Genomic DNA, 24,376 nt, shown 5'->3' with positions numbered 1-24,376 from the left:
ATTTCCACTTCTGAGAAAGTGGACTCAATACTTTTCCCTATTCTGTCAACTAAGTATAACTAAAATTCATTCATAGTCTATATGAAATGAAACTTCGAATAGTGGAAAGAAGACACATAAGTTAGAGATATTGGAACTTGAGGAATAACAGTGGTGAGTTCCTTGGTTTTCTTTTTGCCTCATACATTACAAACTGGATACTAGAGGAGCTGGTAAGCCACCAGCCCCAACAAGGCGGACAAGAAAAGCCTGCATTCTCTAGCCAAAGAATCAAGAAAGATTCAGTTTAGCAACCCAGAAAACTTTTAGACAATGACTGTTCAATTCTATACAAACACTACAGAAAAATTCTGTCTCCACCCCCATTCTCACCAGCAAAGATTGAGTGAAGATCTTAGACTTAGACTCTTTCCAGGCTGTGATAAGATTCTCTAAACTCCTCCACTCACCACTGAGATAGTGTCAGAAAGTGGAGAACTTGGAATTCCACCTCCATCTGCACTTATAAGGTAGGACCACATCTTCCCCTGCCATAGCCTTCTTCAGAGGAGGCCTACTCAAACAGATGATGTAATTGAGCTTCAGAGTGGCATAAAAATGCCCCATATATACAGATTTTAATAAAAATGCTCATTATACCTAGAACCAGGAGTATTACCTCAAACTGAATAAGAAAAGTCAACAGATGTGAACACCAAGATACACAGATTATAGAATCAATTGAATAAACCAGCCATCATAAAAAATGTCTTAGCAAGCAATCACAAATCCACTTGAATCAAATGAAAAATGTCTCAGCAAAGCAGCAGGATATATAAAGAATGGAAAATTTAAAAACTAAAATATAAAGTAACTAAAATGAAAAACAATGAATGGGCTTAACAGCAGAATGAAGACAAGTGAAAAAATAATCAGAGAACTTAAAGATGAAACAATAGAAATAACCAGTATGAACAATGGAGAGAAAACAGACTGAAAAGATGAACTGAGCCACAAGACCTATAACAAAAATTCTACCATGCATATAAAAAAGAAAAGAGTTAGACTGTACAGATAAAAAGTATTCAAAGAAATACTGGCTTAAAAGTTCCCAAATGTGGCAAATTAATATTTTGGAACAGGTTCTAATATCAATTATGGATTGCATTTATGGTGAATCCAAGCTGGGATGAAATCAAGCAGTTTCTTTTTTTTTTTAAGGATTGCTAACTCTTTTACTAGTGCGTAAATGGAAGTCAATTTATATTTATCATATTCATTTTAACTTAAACAAAAGAGTACTGGTTCCTGATTTTATAAACCATAGCACAAGGTAAATGTTACATAAATATTTTACTATGAAGAATCTCCACTTTGTATTTCAAACTAGAAAAATGAACACTTCTCAACTTTGATTTACATTGTCTGTGTTACCTGTAAATAAATGTGTATGATTTTTGTCTTACATAAAGTTGTTATAGATAAGTATGGTTTTTGAGCCAGACACAGTGGTCTGTGAGTCCTATCTATACTACTATATGTAGTATAGCCAAAATGAATTTTTTTACTAATGGAGTGCACATTCAACCAATTTGAAGACTGCTATCATAGTGAAAGGGAGCTTAATGACTTCCCATTTATAAGACTAGCAAATGAGAAACATTCTGTCAATAAGAAGTTCATTTATCTGTTTTCCCATGGCTGCAATTAAAACATGACTACCTGAAATGTCATACTTTGGAAAGAGTACTAGTGCTAAACATACATAAAAGCCTACCTTCATTAGTATCAGAATTGAAAGTGGAATATTACTATAGTCCCTGAAGACATCAACAAAAAAATAAGAGACTATTACAATATTACACTCATTAAATCAACTACCACCACTCACCCAACATGAAATATGTATTCGAATAGCTCTATAACTATTAAGGAAATTGAAGTTTAAACTACCACCACCACCTCATGTAAACATAATTATCTTCTGAAGCCTTCACCTCCTAATTCCATTACATTGGCACTTCAACATATGAATTTGGTGGGGGGGGCATAAACATAACTTCTAAGCTTCCTAAGAAGCATGTGGAAAAAAGCTATGTCTAGGCTGGGGGTGTGACTCAAGAGGCAGAGAACCTGCCTAGGAAGCATGAGGTCCTGAGTTCAAACCCCAGTACTTCAAAAAAAAAAAAAACCCATAACAGATTTAATTATCTTAATATTAGAAATAAGCAAGAATGTTTGCTATCACTATCCTTTCCAGATTATAAGAGAAGCTCTGGTCAGACCAATTAAAGAAAACAATGAAATAAAAGACATACATATTGAGAAGGAGGAAACAGAACTATTCTTATCTGCAAATAGTTTATGCAGGAACTCCCAAGAATCTATAAAATTTCCTGGAACTGATAAGTGACTTCAGCAAGGTTACAGAATACAAGATCAGTATACAGAACAATTATATTTCTATTTTACTAGCAATCAGCATTAGAAACTGAAAATTTGTGTAAATTGAAATGTATAAAAACAAAAATTTAAAGTATAAAATTCTTTCAAAATGTAATGTGTAAGTGTACAACAAAACATGTACAGGACTGCAACCTGAAAATTACAAAATGATTATGAAAGAAATCAAAAAGGTTGGGTGTGATGGCTCACATTGTAATTCCCACCCCCCCCCAGCTACTTGGGAGGTAGAGATTTGGAGGATCATGGTTCAAGGCCAGTCCAGGTAAAGGGTTAACAAGAACCCCCACCTTAACCAACAAGCTGAGTGTGGTGGTACTTGCCTGTGGTCCCAGCTACATGGGAGGTCATAGGCAGGAGGACACAGTCCAGGCTGGCCTGAGAAAAAATTTGACACCCTATCTGGAAAGTAACTATAAAAGAAAAAAAGTTGGTAAATCATATTTCATCAAAATTTAGTCTGTGAAAGATATTAAAAGGATAAAAAAGCAAGCAACAGGCAAGGATAAAATATTTACAAATCGCATATCTGATAAGGACTCATATCTAGAATATACAAAAAGTCTCCAAACTCAACATTAAAAAACATCTAATTAGAAAACAGCCAAAAGACACTAAGAGACATTTCACTGAAGAGGACATACAGATGACACATAAACACATGAGAAGATATTTAATGTCATTAGCCATTGAGAAAATAAAAAATTGTCAGTGCAATGATATACACACATCTAGTAGAATAACTAAAATTGAAAAATAAGGACAATACCGAGGAGAAACTGAATCTGTCATACATTGATGGGAATGTAAAATGACAGCCACCATGGAAAACAGGTTTAAAAAAAAAACTAAACATACATTTACCATGCGACCCAGCAATCCTACTCCTGGGCATTTATCATAAAGAAATAAAAATACCTGTACAAAATACCTATATGCACACCACACTGAAGAAAATGTTTCTTTTTCTTTTTCTTTTCTTTTTTTTTTTTTTTTTGTATTGAGGTTTGTGCTCAGGACCTGCACCTTGAGCCACTCCACCAGCCCTTTTTTTGTGATGGGGTTTTTCGAGATAGGGCCTTGTGAACTATTTGCCCAGGTGACTTCAAACCACGATCCTCCTGAACTCTGCCTCGGGAGTAGTTAGGATTACAGGCGTGAGCCACTGGTGCCCGGCAAAAGAAAATGTTCTGAAGTCAAGTTTTGAATGGCTCTCTCTTTTTTTTTTTTTTTTGTAGTGGGTCCCTCCTTTCCCAACAGGAGATCCACCACAAGAAAAAAAAATGCTATTGGAATAAGGAATTGTGGGAAAGCTTTCAGCCACAGTGGCCTTACTTGATGTCAAAGAATGCACATATGTAAATGTGATGACTGTGAGAAGGCCTTTATTCAATAAGGAAACCTTATAGACCCTTGTGTGAAAATGTAAGAAGACCTCCATCCTAAGTCAGGACTGACTGCATCAAGGTGTCTATGCCAGAGAGACGTTATAAGAACAAATGTAGAAATTATTTCCAGGGAATCAGCAGCTTTATTCAGCATTGGAGAATTCATACTGCAAAGAAACCCACTCTAAAGTTGATACAGGAAAGAGTAGGAAATACTCTAGAGTTAGTAGGTATAGGTAAGAACTTTCTCAACGAAACCCCAGCAGCACAGCAACTAAGAGATAGCATAGATAAATGGGACTTCATAAAACTAAAAAGCTTCTGGTCATCAAAAGAAATGGTCTCTAAACTGAAGAGAACACCCACAGAGTGGGAGAAAATATTTGCCAGCTACACATCAGACAAAGGACTGATAACCAGAATATAGAGGGAACTTAAAAAACTAAATTCTCCCAAAACTAATGGACCAATAAAGAAATGGGCAAGTGAACTAAACAGAACTTTCTCAAAAGAAGAAATTCAAATGGCCAAAAAACACATGAAAAAATGCTCACCATCTCTAGCAATAAAGGAAATGCAAATTAAAACCACACTAAGATTCCACCTCACCCCTGTTAGAATAGCCATCATCAGCAACACCACCAAAAACAGGTATTGGTGAGGATGCAGGGAAAAGGAACCCTCTTACACTGTTGGTGGGAATGTAAACTAGTACAACCACTCTGGAAAAAAATTTGGAGGCTACTTAAAAAGCTAGACATTGACCTACCATGTGATCCAGCAATACCACTCTTGCGGATATACCCAAAAGACTGTGACACAGGTTACTCCAGAGGCACCTGCACACCCATGTTTATTGCAGCACTATTCACAATAGCCAAGTTATGGAAACAGCCAAGATGCCCCACCACTGACGAATGGATTAAGAAAATGTGGTATCTATACACAATGGAATTTTATGCAGTCATGAAGAAGAATGAAATGTTATCATTCGCTGGTAAATGGATGGAATTGGAGAACATCATTCTGAGTGAGGTTAGCCTGGCCCAAAAGACCAAAAATCGTATGTTCTCCCTCATATGTGGACATTAGATCAAGGGCAAACACAACAAGGGGATTGGACTTTGAGCACATGATAAAAGCTTTAGCACACAAGGGAGGGGTGAGGATAGGTAAGACACCTAAAAAATTAGCATTTGTTGCCCTTAACACAGAGAAACTAAAGCAGATACCTTAAAAGCAACTGAAGCCAATAGGAAAAGGGGACCAGGAACTAGAGAAAAGGTTAGATCAAAAAGAATTAACCTAGAAGGTAACACCCACGCACAGGAAATCAATGTGAGTCAATGCCCTGTATAGCTATCCTTATCTCAACTAGCAAAAACCCTTGTTCCTTCCTATTATGGCTTATACTCTCTATACAACAAAGTTAGAAATAAGGGCAAAATAGATTCTGCTGGGTATTGAGGGGGTAGTGGGGAGGGGGGCAGGGGGGAGAAATGACCCAAGCCTTGTATGCACATATGAATAAAAAAAAAAAAAAAACCCTGCTCAGTGTGATGAGTGTGGAAAGTTCCTCCTCATCCTGTCTTTCATGTTAGAGATTTTCCTCAGATGTCTGATAATTTGTTTGAATATGTTACTTAACTCTGTTGAAATGTAGGATTCCTAACTTCAGTTATGCTTGGAGTCCTCCATTCCAGAGATCTTCCATTTTCCCTTTTCTAAGAATAATCCTTCAGTCTTCTCCCAGAGCAAAAAAGATAAATCACCTATTTCACAGAGTAAGGGTGGATCTGGATACCTTAAGTGGGACTAGAGTTTGAACTAACGGCTTTGCATTTGCAAAGCAGAAGCTCTACTGCTTGAGCCACACCACCAGTCCATTTGCTCTGGTTATTTTGGAGATAGAGTCTCTTGAACTATTTGCTCAGACTGGCCTCAGACCACAATTCTCCTGATCTCAGCTTCCCAAGTAGCTAGGATTACAGATGTGCGCTAACGGTGCTGGACTCAATTGCCTTTTCTTTTCTTTTCTTTTTTCTTTTTGGTAGAAGTAAAGAAGCAAATCCTAAAGTTCATCTGAAATTTCAGAGGAAATAGCCAAAGCAATCTTGAAAGCAGCAAAATTGGAGGACTCACACTTTCCTATTTTAAAGTAAAATTCAAAGCTACAGTAATCAAAATAGTATGGTTCTGGCATAAAAACATTTAGACCAATGGAGTAGAACTGAAAATTCAGAATGCACTAACGTGTCTATGGTCAATTGATTTTTAACAAAGGTGCCAAAGCAATTCAATCACAAAACAGCATTCTCTTCAAGAAATAGTGCTTTGATAACTAGAAATGTGCATGCAAAAGGATAAGTTGGACCCCTAAGGCTCTGAATTCAAATCCCAGTACCAACAAAAAAAGAAAGAAAATACAACAATAAGTTTTTAAGTTGGATCTGGTGATGTATTCTTAGATATGACACCAAAAGCAAAAGCATCAAGAAAAAAATTGATGAAATTGGACTTTATCAAAATAAAAACTTTTATGTATCAAAGGATACTTTGGTGAAAGTGAAAAGAGAACATACAGAGAAAGCATTTGCAAATCATATATGTGATAATGGTCTGATATTCAAGATATATAAAGACATAATTGAATTTTGTATTTGACAGCAAAAAGGCAATCCAATTAATACACGGGCAAATAACTTGAATAGACATTTCTCCAAGGAAGATACAAATGGCCAAGAAGGACATGAAAACACGTTCCACATCATTAGTTAACAGGGAAATGTGAATCAAAAACAATGATTTGCCACTTCATGCTACATTAAAAATGAACTAGAACAAAAATCAGAGATCAGCCATGGTTGGCAAGTATGTGGAGATACTGGAACCTTTGTGCATTGCTGAGGGAAAGTAAAATATTACAGTCATTGTGGAAGAGATTGGCAGTGCCTCCATAGTTTAAGAGGAAAATCTTATGACAAAGCAATTCTACTCACAGGGATAACCCTCTTGCCCAAATTGAAAACCAATACTCAAGCAAACACTGGTACATGAATGTTGACAGGAGCAAATTTAAGATGGCCAAATGTCCATTAAAAGACAAGTGAAACAAATGTGATTATCAGTACAATGAAGTACCATTTTGTCACAAAAATTTCCTGCAACCACCTCCTCTTCCTTCCTGTTATCTAAACTCACCCACAACTTTTCCTTTCCTCCCTGCATTCTCAGAATCTTGAGATACTTACTACACACTTCTGTTGGTTTACTTACAACCTTAACTACTCAGTCACTCATTTTCAGGAGTTCTAAAATATACTGCCCTCATTTTCTAACTATGCATACACTCTCAACTCACTCCAGAGTGGTTGAGCATCCAGCAGAGCTTAAGCGCTGCTTCTAAGGTCATCAATGACCAAAAGCTACTAAACTATATGATCACTTTGTTACCACTGAGATAAACCTCCAATCCTCAATAACTTTTCAAAGCCCCATAACTTTGAAAAAAATGAATCATTTTAATAAAAACATTGAATTACAAGCCAGAAAACTTTAACAATGACAATAAATGAACTACCTCACACAGTGGGAAGAATTTCACAAACATAAAATTCAAAAGCAAGCAGAATTTTATTTAAAATGTTAAGTTTAAGGTACTGGTTAACATCTGGGGAAGGCTGATAGTATCCTTGGGTCCTGTGACAATCATACCATTTTACTACCATAAAATTACAACATAAACCCAATTCCTGGGCAGAAACTCAAAATGGTTGAAGAAAAAGCACAAGCAAAAAGAAAGGGAGACAGATATGATACAGGAGTGTGTGTGTGTGTGTGTGTGTGTGTGTGTGAGAGAGAGAGAGAGAGAGAGAGAGAGAGAGAGAGAGAGAGAGAGAGAAAGAGAGAGAGAGACAGAGAGGTTTAGCGCCACATCACTGATTTCATGCATGTACCACATCCTGCAGTGCACATAAGTGACCAGAAGTGAATTTCATCGCCATCAGTTGTTGGATTTCGTGCTTGGAAGAAAAGCAAGCCTCTTCTCAACAAAGGCAGTTTCCATAGGTTCTTCCTCTTGACAGATTTCCCTTGACCTTGTCCTTCAGGAACCGCCCTGGGAGGACCACCAGAGCTTGTATGACTTTATCAACCCACCTTTGGATGGGGCTGGCATGTTTCTCCTGGAGACTGGGGTTTCCAGAGTAAGTGGGACTCCCTGTCATGTGGTTCAATTCATTCACAAAACCCTGTTCTCAAGGCTTGGGGTTTTTCCGATGACACAATACCTGTTGGAGATCTGCCAATTTTGATTTTGTTTTGGAGGAGTCTGCTATCCATTTGTCAATGCCAGAAATGGCTCCATTACCTTTCAGCATTCTGATCTGGGCATGAAACCAGTGAAGGCGCATCTCTTTCTGTCATATATCACAGAGGAGATGTAAATATGGTGTCGTTATAACTCCACAGTGCTACTGCCGACCAGTGCTTCCTGTCGATTATGAAAAGGGTCATGACCCTCTGAGGGTCCTGCCATTTGGCTCTATCACTCTTCATTTACATCACCTCAGAACTGTTAGACACAGCCCTTCATACATTTATAACCAAGGCACATGGCTAACAGTCCTCTTCATGGCCAACCCTGCTATCATCCTGGATACACACAATAGTCATGCTTTCAAACAACTTGCTCTCTCCTTTCCGTTACCTTAACTCGCATGTGCTTCTCCACCCAACTCAGCCCTTAGTTACACTCACATTCTGGGTTCTATACAAAAATACGCTTACGTGTATTGAATGAATATGCGGTACTGTCCTTTGGGATACTTGTCACTTTGGGGAGAACGGGCATCAGCAGTGCTAAAGCGCAACTCCTGCTAAGATCACCAGTGACCAGCAAGCTACTAAACTAAATGGCCACTTTGTAGTCCTCATCTCATTGACCCCTCACCAGCACTGACACACAGTTCCACTCTTATTTTGAATGCGTGGTCTCAACTTCCTTGACAACTTGTTCCAAGACTTACTTAGACAGAAACTCTACCATAGCTAATCATCAGCTGGGAAAATTCTTCACAGATTGCTCCTCATCCTCTTCCTTCTTCTTCACCTTTCTGATCTTGCTACCTAAGAAATCTCATAGGCATCTATGAGATTCTATGAGAATCAATTGTGTGCTGATGAAAAAATGCTCATTGTAAGAAATTCAAATAATACAGAAAAGTACAAAGGAGAAAGTAAAAAAAAATTACCTTAAAATGCCATGCTCCAAGACTGGCATCATTAAGATTAGCTGAATGTTTCAGACATCTCCCAGTGCAGAAGAAAATATTAAGTTCTTCTTTAGGATGACGCACTGGTGGGAAATGTTTTTCTGTCTCTTGGGTTGTGTTCTCCTTCCAATTTGGTTTTCAACCTGTCTGCATATTATATTCTTATTTGCTTTATTCCTTTGCTATGTTTGCATAATAGCCTATTTCTTTCCAATTTGTTCATACTTAAATGAAAAGCTCTGTTCAGTCTGCTATCTTCTGTGGTATGGGGTGGGTAAACTCTCCCACACTCACCTGAATTGGAACCATTTTGCCCCCTTCTCAGGACTAATGTGAACATGCGTCAGTCATCCATCTCGCTGTACCTTAAGAGTTCACAGAGAGGCAGTGGTAGCAGTAGTGATGATGGTGAACGGTTACTTGGAGCGTCTGGGCTCTGCTGATGTTCCATTGGTGGCATGAGGTTTTCCCACCTTGTTTTGTTATGGCTTGGTGAGCCTTTTGCTGGCCTTCACCACTTTTCTCAGGCGGCAGAGGAGGAAAATTCTGAGATTTGACTTTATTGTATCATGTCTTTCCCTGGCACCTGACAGACAATTTATATTTCCAGGCATCCCTTCGCTTTTGTTTTCTAGATCCATATAACCAACAGGATCATTGGCATCTCCTCTTCCTTATTTTTAGACAAGGTCTCACTGTTGGAACTGATAACCCTCCGGTGCTGAAAACAGACACACAAGAGACAGAAAATCTTGACAAGGCAATTTCTCTTAATCAAGAGGGTGCAAGCATGTGCTCACTCCCGCTAAGCAACATGCAAGCACAAAATGGCTGACAGTGGCTCCTCCTTATATCCCTGACGCAGTTGTACCTGCCCCTCACCTGGGATTGGTCCAGGTCAAAGGTTCACAGTCTTTCCTGATTGGCTAAAAGGCTTGGGGGATGGGTTAGGGCATACAGTTTGGCGGGTAATGGAGTTGTACAGGAATCCGGAAGAAGAAGCAAGGACCCTTTAAACTTGCAAGTCACCTAAGAGGCAACCTGAGGAATTTTTAAGTAACCTAAGAGGGTAACAAATACTTTGATAGAAAAGATCATTTTTCTTACATCACTAAGTGGTTGCCAACTCAGTGAGAGGCAGTTCTCATGCTTCAGCCTCCCAAGCAGCTGGATTACAGCAGTGTGCTACCACACCTGGTTTCTCTTGCTTTGAAAGCAGTGGATTTTGGGGTGTTTATTTTACAGAAGCTTACGTCGTGTCCTAGCTAATACAGGGTGTGTAAGGCCTGCAAAAGGAATCTAAGGCTCTCTTGGACCCTGGCCTCCGAAGACCCAGGATGAGGCTTGGCTTCAATCAACGTTGGAGCCTGGGGTATAGGCTCAAAGTTCCTGAAAGCTTTCCAGAAATTAGATTTTCACCATGCAGCCTGACAAGAAACACAGTTGGACCTTGTCCCTGGTTTTTGTCACAGAGCTCCTAAAAACAACCCTTAGAATTTCCTCAGCATCTCTCATAGGGTGTGGCACCCAGGGTCTTTGGCCTTCCCGCCAAACACTTGGTACCTCATGTTTCCTGTGTAGATGTTTCACAGGCATCCCTCGACTTCAGGAAGCAAATCAGAGCTGATGTAAATGAGTGACGGTGTTCTCGATGCTCTCAGTTATTGAGCAGCCTAAGGGTGGACATGCAAGGGAGGCTAATCTAACAAGAGGAACTCTACTGGGAAAAGCTTCCCTCCATGCATGGGATGGTTAATTCCATGTGTCAACTGGAGTGGGCCATGGGGTGGAGTCTCTGTGAAGGGGTTTCCAAGAAAAGATTAGCATTTGGGTGGGTGGCCTAAGGAAAGTGGATGGACCTCCCCAGTGCAAGGAAGCATCACCCAATCCATAGAGGGTCTGAGTGGAACAAAAGTCTCCCCCACATGGCTATCAGCCTTTCCATCAGGCCGTGAGGAGATTAAGTCTGCGTTGTCTGAGGAAACTGGAATGCTTGCCACCCCTCAGGCACTGCAAGACCGTGCTGAGTCTCCTCTGGACTCACACTCACAACCCATCTTTCCCTCTGGGCCTGTAACTACCTTCAAGTCCCAACAGGGCCCTAAAAGTGAAGCCAAGTAGGACCCCTGAGGAGGTGCCTTGCACTCCCACGGAACTATTTGAGCTCTCTGATTTATACAGACGGAAATCCCGGGGTCTGTGTGATAATGGATACTGAGGAGGTGGCAGGAAGATAAAGTTGGCTCACACTAATTTATCGACAGGGGCTCACTTAATAGAGAATCTGCACTTAATGGCGCATCTTCACTTCTTGCGTGTTTGTCTGTTCGTTCATTGGTTGACTGGTTGTCTCCAAGAACCAGAGCTGGGTTCTTTGGTCTAGAAATGGTAGAACCGGAACTGGAGCCAGAGGAATGCAGGTGAGACTTTACTAGGATATCTGCTGAAGGAGATGCAGATCTGACCAAGAGCAAGTCAGGTTTGGCTCCCCAAACAGGGAAACGGGATAGCACATGTAGGAAGATTCCTGCCCAAAGTCCCCATCCAGGTCCTTCATGCAAATAAAGGATTCAAGCTTGCGGGGTGTGTGTGGGCCTGACTGGTCAGTGTCAGGTGTGCCAAGCAAGAACAGGATTCCAGTTTGCAGAGTCTCCCTTCCTGGCCTTGCACTGTCTGAGCTCAGTGGTAAGCAGCTCATCGGTCAGCCTTGACTACTAACTAGGGTAAGGAAGGTTTTCAGGAGGTTGACCCCTGCCTGCATCTGGGAGATCAGGATGTGTTTGTGGCTGTTGTATTTTGAAGTTGGGGGCCACTTGTGTGATCCCTGCATCCCCATTTCTGTCCTTACGTGGCTTTGCTGGGAAAACATCAAGCAAGTATAATCCCCTGGGGCCCCTCCCAGCATTTGATAGTTTTATCTCCTTTTTGGTTGGTGTCAATTGTCTCACAAAATGGAAAAAGTGATGGCCCACAGTGAGGGAGTTGAAAATGTCTGCCCTTCGTGAATAGATGAAGTGATTCAGTGGGGATTTATTGTAATATTTCCATACATACATGTCATATATCTTGATCTTTTTCAGCCCTCTATTACTCTTTCTTATCTCCTTTCTGCCCCCACTTTTTTTTTACAATTTTAGTTTTAATGGGCCTCATCATGGCATTTCATACCAGTATAAAATATTACCATTTTTACCCCTTCAGCCTCTCCTTTCCCCAAAGTCCTCTAGCTAAGCCCATCTAGGGGCTTAGTGTCCCTTTCTTAAGTTCATTCTCCTTTTAAGATCTGGATTCTACATGTGAGAGAACACATGAGAGATTAGCATAATGATCTCCAGTTCTGCTCATTTTCCTATTAATGGTGTAATTTCATTTTTCTTTTTGGCTGAATAATACTTCATTGTGTGTATATAACAGATTTTCCTTAGCAATACTGATTTTCCTCTATTTCTTGATCACATAAACTCCTATAAACTCCCTCCTTTTGTCAATCTAGTCCACTTTTTCTCCCAACCTTTGCCTCAGTCTTTTTTCCTCATCATTCATGTCACAGCTTAGATATGATTTCCTTAGGAATTCATTCATGGACAACTGAGACTAGGACAAATCCCTCATTTAAAGCTATCCCATAATGACCCAATCATTGTATGCACATATGAATAAAGGAAATTAAAAAAAAAGCTATCCCAGCACCATGTTCAAGTCCAACATTTTGATTTCTAATTATTTACTGTTTATCTGCCGGCATATAAGATCCTGAACATAGGCCCCAATGTTTGTTTTGGGGAAAAAAATGTGTCTCCTCCCTATCATTGAAACTCCAATCCTACCAACAACAACAAAAAAGCTAAAAAAAGGGCTGGTGGAGTGGCTCAAGTGGTAGAGCACCTGCCTAGCAAGCATAAGACCCTGAGTTCAAACTCCAGTACAACCAAAAAAAAAAAAGTTAAAAATCCAACCCTACATTAATTCTGAACCAACCTCTTCTTTCTGTTGTAAGGAAGATAATATTTCTCTTCTCATGCCTTCAGTTGTACTTTGGATTTCATTCCACCTAAACTTCTCAGCTTTAACTCTGTCCTCAAACACACACTTTTCAGATTCATTAATCATTCCCTTACCTTAACCTCATTAACATATGTTAATGTATGTTCTACAAGACCCCATTTTAAAAATAACAACACTAACAAGGAAACCTCACTGTCACTTCTTTCTGTTACTTTGGTAATTATCTACTCTTCTTCATAGATATTTGATGCTGAAGAGATGGGCCCACTTTTTAGATTTAGAAAATACTGAGTGTTATTGATAACATGGAACTAGGGTAGAATCATTTTTTTTAATTTTTATTTTTTACCAACAACTTTTATTATCAGTCACATACTTCACAGAAACAGGAATGTAGCAAATCAGTCAGGGCTGTGAAAAAAATGTGGGTTTGTACAGTGAGTCATATTTACATGTGGGAGCAGGATTGTCCCCACATCAGGCACAGCAGCTGCACTTGTCAATGGCCTCTTTGCAGACAGAGCCCTGGATGCACTTAGCAAAGCCCACGGGGCAGCAGCAGCAGCAGCAGCAGCTCTTCTTGCAGGAGGTGCACCTGCACTTTGCATTTGCAGGAGTCAGCGCAGGTACAGGATCCATCAGTAGTGCCGGAGCAGTGGGGACCATGGCGAACCAAGTGGTGGCTGCAGTGTAATGACAGTTTTGCTCAGACATGCTAGAAGTTGGAGGAGGCGTGGTACTCTAGAATCAGTTTACAGAGTAGAATTTAGACAGATATTTAGAAAAAGAGAGTAAAATTAAAAATGTCAATAACCTATGAGCCAGCAAATCCACTTTTAGGTATATGACACACAGCAATGTTCTCCCAGTTACCAAGTAGGACACTATTGTGAATGTGTTGTGAAATTAATTTTGTGTGTTGCAGCTATATTAAACAAGTAAGCTAGAAAAAATAGAATGGAAAATATCAGACTGCAGTGCATGTAGTATCTTTTTATGAAATTTTCATTTTTTTTGCATGTACATATGTACTTGTGTTGTACAGGTCAGAATACAAAATATATTTCATTCTAGGGTTTCTGTCAGAAAAGTTTGCAAAACACTCTCCTAGGGAACCTCTTGAACATGTGCCAAAGGAGATATGTATGAGAGTTCCCTGCAGTGTGGATCAAACACTGGGGAGGAGACTGACTGACTTTCATAATTTACCAAATTATGGCATTGTTAGCCCTATGGTGGCATTCACATGGGACAGAAATATTCTCAAACTCTGCGCTCATCCAGAGTGGTCCATCTACATATCTCCTCTTCAAACCTTGTCACAATCTTCTAATCCTGTTCCTTCTAAGTTCCTGGTCATTCAGCCCAATCATACCCACAGCCCATACATCTGCACATCTTACGAAAATGGATATTCAGACATCAAGGCTATGTTCACTATGCGGACTTCTTTGGGCCACTGGACTTCTGGGCTACAAATGAGTGCAACTGTAATAACACAGCAGCATAATTCCTCATGGTTCCAACACTTCAAAGTTTTCCTCCCCAGTCATAACAAATTCCTGATGAACACATACATGTGGGTTGAAGAACAGGTGGCAGCATAGAGAGGAATAAAAGCCCAATACCACTTTCCTTTGGTGATGGAGTTCTACTGGTTACATTACCCTTTATGGCTCAGTGGATTAGTCAACACAAAGTTCGTGATGGACAGTTCAGTTCACATAATCACCAGGTTTTTTTGTTTTTTAAAGTGACTTTGAAATCCTCCCCTTTTATTTTTTTTAATTTTTATTGTTTTATTATTCACATGTGCATACAAGGCTTGGGTCATTTCTCCCCCCTGCCCCCACCCTCTCCCTTACCACCCACTCCACCCCCTCCCTCTCCCCCCACCCCCTCAATACCCGGCAGAAACTATTTTGCCCTTAACTCTAATTTGTTGTAGAGAGAGTATAAACAATAATAGGAAGGAACAAGGGTTTTTGCTGGTTGAGATAAGGACAGCTATACAGGGAGTTGACTCACATTAATTTCCTGTACATGTGTCTTACCTTCTAGGTTAATTCTTTTTGATCTAACCTTTTCTCTAGTTCCTGGTCCCCTTCTCCTATTGGCCTCAGGTGCTTTAGTTTCTCTGCATTGAGGGCAACAAATGCTAGCTAATTTTTTAAGTGTCTTACCTATCCTCACCCCTCCCTTGTGTGCTCTCGCTTTATCATGTGCTCAAAGTCTAATCCCATTGTTGTGTTTGCCCTTGATCTAATGTCCACATATGAGGGAGAACATACGATTTTTGGTCTTTTGGGCCAGGCTAACCTCACTCAGAATGATGTTCTCCAATTCCATCCATTTACCAGTGAATGATAACATTTCGTTCTTCTTCATGGCTGCATAAAATTCCATTGTGTATAGATACCACATTTTCTTGATCCATTCGTCAGTGGTGGGGCATCTTGGCTGTTTCCATAACTTGGCTATTGTGAATAGTGCTGCAATAAACATGGGTGTGCAGGTGCCTCTGGAGTAACCTGTGTCACAGTCTTTTGGGTATATCCCCAAGAGCGGTATTGCTGTGGGTAGATCAATGTCTAGCTTTTTAAGTAGCCTCCAAATTTTTTTCCAGAGTGGTTGTACTAGTTTACATTCCCACCAACAGTGTAAGAGGGTTCCTTTATCCCCACATCCTTGCCAACACCTGTTGATGGTGGTGTTGCTAATGATGGCTATTCTAACAGGGGTGAGGTGGAATCTTAGTGTGGTTTTAATTTGCATTTCCTTTATTGCTAGAGATGGGGAGCATTTTTTCATGTGTTTTTTGGCCATTTGAATTTCTTCTTTTGAGAAAGTTCTGTTTAGTTCACTTGCCCATTTCTTTATTGGTTCATTAATTTTATGAGAATTTAGTTTTTTAAGTTCCCTATATATTCTGGTTATCAGTCCTTTGTCTGATGTGTAGCTGGCAAATATTTTCTCTCACTCTGTGGGTGTTCTCTTCAGTTTAGAGACCATTTCTTTTGGTGAACAGAAGCTTTTTAGTTTTATGAAGTCCCATTTATCTATGCTATCTCTTAGTTGCTGTGCTGCTGGGGTTCCATTGAGAAAGTTCTTGCCTATACCTACTAACTCCAGAGTATTTCCTACTCTTTCCTGTATCAACGTTAGAGTTTGTGGTCTGATATTAAGATCCTTGATCCATTTTGAGTTAATATTGGTATAGGGTGATATACATGGATCTAGTTTCAATTTTTTGCAGACTGCTAACCAGTTTTCCCAGCAGTTTTTGTTGAAGAGACTGCTTTTTCTCCATCGTATATTTTTAGCGCCTTTGTCAAAGACAAGTTGGTTATAGTTGTGTGGCTTCATATCTGGGACCTCTATTCTGTTCCACTTGTCTTCATGTCTGTTTTTTGCCAGTACCATGCTGTTTTTATTGTTATTGTTTTGTAATATAGTTTGAAGTCAGGTATTGTGATACCTCCTGCATTGTTCTTTTCACTGAGTATTGCCTTGGCTATTCGTGGCCTCTTGTGTTTCCATATAAATTTAACGGTAGATTTTTGGATCTCTTTAATGAATGTCATTGGAATTTTGATGGGAATTGCATTAAACATGTAGATTACTTTGGGAGTATAGACATTTTTACTATGTTGATTCTACCAATCCATGAGCATGGGAGATCTCTCCACTTTCTATAGTCTTCCTCAATCTCTTTCTTCAGAAGTTTATAGTTTTCCTTGTACAGGTCGTTCACATCTTTTGTTAGGTTTACACGTAGGTATTTGATTTTTTTTGAGGCTATTGTAAATGGAATTGTTTTCATATATTCTTTTTCAGTTTGTTCATTATTAGTGTATAGAAATGCTAATGATTTTTCTATGTTGATTTTATATCCTGCTACCTTGCTATAGCTATTGATGATGTCTAGAAGCTTCGGAGTATAGTTTTCTGGATCTTTAAGGTATGGGATCATGTCATCTGCAAATAGGGATATTTTGACAGTTTCTTTACCTATTTGTATTCCTTTTATTCCTTCTTCTTGCCTAATTGCTCTGGCTAGGATTTCCAGTACTATGTTGAATAGGAGTGGAGATAGTGGGCATCCTTGTCTAGTTCCTGATTTTAGAGGGAATGGTTTCAGTTTTTCTCCGTTAAGTATATTGCTGGCTGTAGGTTTGTCATATATAGCTTTTATAATGCTGAGGTACTTTCCTTCTATCACCAGGTTTCTTATTATCAGAACCAGTAGCAAGCTAGAATGGGTATCTTTAAAAGACAATAGTTACTTGCTGATGAAGTCATGGATTTGCTCCAACCCTATGATCCACTGAATGTTTCTCAATAGGGATTATTACTACAGACTCCATATGGGATCATGGTCTATTACAGACACTTCAAACACCATTGGATCCCCTGGATTATAAAGGCTTGATGGCAGATATGAATGAACTAAAGACTGGGACAATGGTAGAGCCTTTGTTTGCTCTCTTGGCCCCACTGAATACTGGTCATTTTCTTTTCACCTACAAAATGGGTCGGAGCAACACACACAATGTGGCAAATATTATCTTCAATGTCCAAGTTTGCCCACCAAGCACTGTTCCTCATTACTGGTAATGGAAGAAAATGGAAGTCAATGGGCCTCCAAATTGGAGGGAATATCTCTCTTTTTTTGAGACAGGATCTTGCCATGTAGCCCAGGCTGGCCTGAAACTCCCAATCTTCCTGACTGGCCTCCTGAGTATGGGATCACACCTGGCTTGGAAGAAATACTTTGACGTGCCTCAAACCACAACACCTACAAAGTTCATATAGGCTTCTGTGATTTCTGAGGATTTAGCTCTAAACCTCTGAAACTTCAAAGTCTTTCCAGGGGATAGAGGGTACCTGCTGCTTCCTCTTTTCTAGGTTCTATCAGCACAATGGCATCAATGGAGCAGACTAGAATGATTCTCATTGGATGGCAATGTGCTTATAATCTCCAAAGACTAAACTGGAGCTCAGACTTGCAAATAGGATATATCTCTGTACAGGACCACACAGACATTCCCTCCAACGTGTAGGCCAATTCCTTCAGTTTTCTCCCATTAATTATAATAGACTTTCCTATGCTAAGGAAAGCCTAGTGTTTTCAGAGTTCTCTGCTTGATGGAATGTATAAAAGTATTGTTTTATTTCATTAAGGAGCTAACATCTGGGAAAGCAACTGCTGTGGAGTGACCACCTGATTCTATTTATGATAATCTATACTCATGCTCCAAGAGTCATCCATCCTTGCACTGGCTAGAATTAGAATGGGAGTAAGACACTAATCTGCATCTCTTAATATTTTGTTGGTGGCACATAATTTCTGATATTTCCACAGGCATATGATATTGCTATTGATTTAATATCTTGGTAAGGGGAAGGGGGAAGACAGTCTAATGCTTTCAGGGTCCTTCTTAGCATAATAACTCTTACTCTATGAGGTAGGCAATGTGGAGATTTTTCTAGTTTCTGAATGTGATTGTGTATTCCACAAGCAACTTCAAAAACTGGAGAAATGACCATGAGCTGAACTTCATTCAAAATTTCATTCAGCATCTGGCCCTGATGAGCCTCCCTTTGATAGACTGGTGACATTCTGAATTTTGAGGTATTAGTGTGGGGTCAATAACTAATAACCATTAAAGGTTAGTGTGTTTGCCCAGCAACCAGGAGCAGGAAAACTTGTAAAAGTGGCAGTGGGAGGAAAACTTCACAGGAGAGGGGGGAAGACCCACTTCCCATGTGAACTGTAAATAAATACGCAGGCCTGAGAAAGCGGGTGCAGTGTCACCTCCTCCAGTGTGCTTGGAAAGGGGAAAGCTTGTAGCAGAGGCTCGCACACAGGAGAACTCTGAGTAAACAATGCCTGTGGGGCCAAGTGAGTGCTAAGCTCACTCCTGAGATCTGCATAAATAAAGCCTCCAGCAAGAGCAGCCTGACAGCAGTGGGCAGGTGAGCCACAGCCTCAGATAGCCATGCACAGAACTGTCTCCAGACTCTTTTTTTTCTCACTCCCTACATTTGATGAGAAAACAACTGAACTACACCTGCATACTGAAAAACTTACTGACACTGTATTGCATTTGAACTTGGGACACTTTGTGGGGTTTTTTTGTTTTGTTTTGTTTTGTGTGGTTTTATTTTATTTTTCCCCTTTGTTTTTTTTTTCATTTTTCTTTTATTATTCATATGTGCATAAAGGCTTGGTTCATTTCTCCCCCCTGCCCCCACCCCCTCCCTTACCACCCACTCCGCCCCCTCCCTCTCCCCCCCCAATACCCAGCAGAAACTATTTTGCCCTTATTTCTAATTTTGTTGTAGAGAGAGTATAAGCAATAATAGGAAGGAACAAGGGTTTTTGCTGGTTGAGATAAGGATAGCTATACAGGGCATTGACTCACATTGATTTCCTGTGCATGGGTGTTACCTTGTTTTGTGCAGTTTTATGTTTCCCCTTTGATGAGACAACTACAGAACAACATCTGAGGCACCATCTCCAGGATTGGAGGCTGAGGGATGAACACCAAAATTATTAAGACTGAAACTTTATTGCAATTGAACTTGGACATTTTTTTTTAATTTATATATATATATTTTTTTCATTTATTTATTTTTTATTTTTATTTTTATTCTTTTATTTTTTATTTTCAATCCTTTCTCTGTTTCTCTAACACCTTTTCAACATATGGTTGATTAGTACACTGTTTCTCCCTGTTTACATCTTTGAAATTTTTTTTGTTTGTTTCTTTGTTAGGTTTTGTTCTACTTCTTTGTTTCTCCCTTTTCCTTTAACTTCTTTACTTTCCATCTCCTCTCACCCTTCCATTCTAAATATCACTAATGCTGTTATTACAAGCCAGAAAATACTTAATTGCACACAATACAGGGACAATAACAACACGAAGGGCAATGACGGGAAGACAGAAAAAACAGGGAAACCAGTTTCCCCACAGAAAAAAATAGTACAGGAACCAGAGGGAAATGAAGAAAACAGATACTCAGATCCAGACTCCTACAAAATGAAGATAAACTATGCCAAAGAACCCAATGAAGCCCACAAGAATAATCTAAAAGAAAAAATACTACAGGTACTCAATGAGAATTTTATAGAGATGATACTGGATATGGTCAACCAAAATGTACAGGAGACACTCAAGAAATTCCAAGACAAAAAAAGTAGAGAATTTGAAAAAGCAAAAGAAGAAATAAAGGAAACCATAGAAGCACTGTATAAACACCAAAGTGAAAGCGAGAACACGATTAATAAAGAGATAAATGAACTCAGGACAAAAGTAGACAATATTAAAGAGGAAACAACTCAGGATATAGAAAACCTCAGAAAAAGAATGAAACAGAATTGCAAAACAAAATGGAAGGCCAATCCAGCAGAATAGAACAAACAGAAGACAGAATCTCAGAACTCAAAGATGAAATGGTAATTAAAGGAAAAACTGAAGAACTATTAATTAAACAACTCACGACCTGTGAAAAGAAAATGCAAGAACTCACCGACTCCATCAAAAGACTAAACCTGAGAATCATGGGCATCAAAGAAGGAGAAGAGGTACAAGCAAAGGGAATACATAATATATTCAATAAAATAATAACGGAAAATTCCCCAAATCTAGAGAAAGATATTCCCATACAGATGCAAGAGGCCTCCAGGACACCAAACAGACCAGATCAAAATAGAACTACCCTGACATCATTAAAACAACAAGTTCAGAAAAAAGGGAAAGACTATTGAAGGCTGTAAGAGAGAAAAAACAAATAACATACAAAGGTAAACCCATCAAAATCACAGCAGACTTCTTAACAGAAATATTAAAAGCAAGAAGAGCTTGGGGAGAGATCTTCCGGGCACTGAATGAAAATAACTTCAACCCCAGGATACTCTACCCAGCAAAACTATCATTCAAAATAGATGGAGCAATAAAAGTCTTCCATGATAAGCAGAAACTAAAACAATATGTGACCACAAAGCCACCACTACAAAAGATTCTTCAAGGGATTCTGCACACAGAAAGTGAAACCCAACATAACCATGAAAGGACAGGCAGCACCAAACTACAGGAAAAGAAAAGCAAGGAATTACAGAATAACCTCAACTTAGGTTCACACAATCAAACCTTCAAACAACTAAGACAACTAAATGACAGGAATCAACACATACCTATCAGTACTAACACTTAATGTTAATGGACTTAATTAACCCTTCAAAGACACCATTTGATGAAATGGATTAAAAAGGAAGATCCAACAATTTGTTGCTTACAAGAGACCCATCTCACCAACATAAATAAGCATAGGCTTAGGATGAAAGGCTGGAAGAAGATCTACCAAGCCAATGGCCCCCCAAAACAGGCAGGAGTAGCAATACTTATCTCTGACAAAGTAGACTTCAAACTTACATTGATCAAACGAGATAAAGAAGGACATTCCATACTAATAAAAGGGGAAATAGACCAAAAGGAAATAATAATTATCAACCTATATGCACCCAATGTCAATGCACACAATTTCATCAAACATACCCTGAAGGACCTAAAAGCATATATTAACTCCAACACAGTGGTTGTGGGAGACTTTACCACCCCATTATCATCAATAGATAGGTCATCCAAACAAAATATCAATGAAGAAATCCTAGATCTAAAATATACCATAGGTCAAATGGACCTAGTTGATGTCTACAGAACATTTCATCCAACTTCTACACAGTATACATTCTTCTCAGCAGCACATGGAACCTTCTCCAAAATAGATCATATCCTAGGGCACAAAGCAAGCCTCAGCAAGTATAAGAAAATAGCAATCATACCATGATCACAATGCAATAAAACTAGAACTCAACAACAAAAGTAAAGATAAAAAAACATGCAAACAGCTGGAAACTGAATAACTCATTACTTAATGAACAATGGTCATTGATGAAATAAAAGAGGAAATTAAAAAGTTCCTGGAAGTTAATGAAAATGAAAACACAACCTACCAGAACCTATGGGACACAGCAAAGGCAGTCCTGAGAGGAAAGTTTATAGCCATGAGTGCATATGTTAAAAAGACTGAAAGATCCCAAATCAATGACCTAATGATACATCTCAAACTCCTAGAAAAGCAAGAACAAGCAAATCCCAAAACAAATAGAAGGAGAGAAATAATAAAAATAAGAGCTGAAATCAATGAAATATTACCAAAAAACCATACAAAGAATCAATGAAACAAAAAGTTGGCTCTTTGAAAAAATAAACAAGATCGACAGACCCCTGACAAACCTGACTAAAATGAAGAGAGAAAAAACACAAATCAATAAAATCAGGAATTCAAAAAGGGAGATAACAACAAACACCATGGAAGTCCAGAAAATCATCAGAGACTACTTTGAGAACCTATATTCAAATAAATTTGAAATCTTAAAGAAATGGACAGATTTCTAGATACATATGATCATCTAAAACTGAACCAAGAGGAAATTAATCACCTGAATAGATCTATAACACAAAATGAAATTGAAGCAGCAATCAAGAGTCTCCCCAAAAAGAAAAGTCCAGGACCTGATGGATTCTCTGCTGAATTCTATCAGACCTTTAAAGAAGAACTGATACCAACCCTCCTTAAACTGTTCCATGAAATGGAAAGGGAAGGAAAACTGCCCAACTCATTTTATGAAGCCAGTATTACACATATCCCAAAACCAGGCAAAGACACCCCCAAAAAGGAGAACTATAGGCCAATCTCCTTAATGAACACTGATGCAAAAATCCTCAATAAAATACGGCAAACCAAATTCAAGAACACATCAAAAAGATCATTCACCTCGACCAAGTAGGCTTCATCCCAGGAATGCAGGGGTGCTTCAACATACGAAAATCAATCAACGTAATAAACCACATTAACAGAAACAAAGACAAAAACCACTTGATCATCTCAATAGATGCAGAAAAAGCCTTTGATAAGATCCAACACCATTTCATGATAAAGCTCTAAGAAAACTAAGAGTAGAAGGAAAGTTCCTCAACATTATAAAAGCTATTTATGACAAACCTACAGCCAGCATTATACTTAACAGAGAAAAACTGAAACCATTCCCTCTAAAATCAGGAACCAGACAAGGATTCCCACTATCTCCACTCCATTCAACGTAGTACTGGAATTCCTAGCCAGAGCAATTAGGCAAGAAGAAGGAATAAAAGGAATACAAATAGGAAAAGAAACTGTCAAAATATCCCTATTTGCAGATGACATGATCCTATACCTTAAAGACCCAAAAAACCCTACTCAGAAGCTCCTAGACACCATCAATAGCTATAGCAAGGCAGCAGGATATAAAATCAACATAGAAAAATCATTAGCATTTCTATACACTAATAATGAACAAACTGAGAAAGAATATATGAAAACAATTCCATTTACAATAGCCTCAAAAAAAATCAAATACCTAGGTGTAAACCTAACAAAAGATGTGAACGACATCTGAAGAAAGAGATTGAGGAAGACTATAGAAAGTAGAGAGATCTCCCATGCTCATGGATTGGTAGAATCAACATAGTAAAAATGTCTATACTCCCAAAAGTAATCTACGTGTTTAATGCAATTCCCATCAAAATCCCAATGACATTCATTAAAGAGGTTGAAAAATCTACCTTTAAACTTATATGGAAACACAAGAGGCCACGAATAGCCAAGGCAATACTCGTCAAAAGAACAATGTTGGAGGTATCACAATACCTGAGTTCAAACTATATTACAAAGCAATAACAATAAAAACAGCATGGTACTGGCACAAAAACAGACATGAAGACAAGTGGAACAGAATAGAGGACCCAGATATGAAGCCACACAACTATAACCAACTTGTCTTTGACAAAGGTGCTAAAAATATACAATGGAGAAAAAGCAGTCTCTTCAACAAAAACTGCTGGGAAAACTGGTTAGCAGTCTGCAAAAAACTGCAACTAGATCCATGTATATCACCCTATACCAAGATTAACTCAAAATGGATCAAGGATCTTAATATCAGACCACAAACTCTAACATTGATACAGGAAAGAGTAGGAAATACTCTGGAGTTAGTAGGTATAGGCAAGAACTTTCTCAATGGAACCCCAGCAGCACAGCAACTAAGAGATAGCATAGATAAATGGGACTTCATAAAACTAAAAAGCTTCTGTTCATCAAAAGAAATGGTCTCTAAACTGAAGAGAACACCCACAGAGTGGGAGAAAATATTTGCCAGCTACA

General features: G+C 38.9%; 1 pseudogene; it reads right to left on the bottom strand.

Annotated features, from left to right (window-relative positions):
• Positions 1-13,585: 13,585 nt before the first annotated feature.
• LOC141419479 (metallothionein-1 pseudogene) overlaps positions 13,586-24,376 on the bottom strand; it is a 32,571-nt pseudogene continuing 21,780 nt past the window's right edge.

Source organism: Castor canadensis, chromosome X, assembly GCF_047511655.1.
Source record: "Castor canadensis chromosome X, mCasCan1.hap1v2, whole genome shotgun sequence".
Classification (NCBI taxonomy): Eukaryota; Metazoa; Chordata; class Mammalia; order Rodentia; family Castoridae; genus Castor; species Castor canadensis.
Note: the sequence above shows the minus strand (reverse complement) of the source record. Positions and strands in the feature narration are given on the sequence as shown.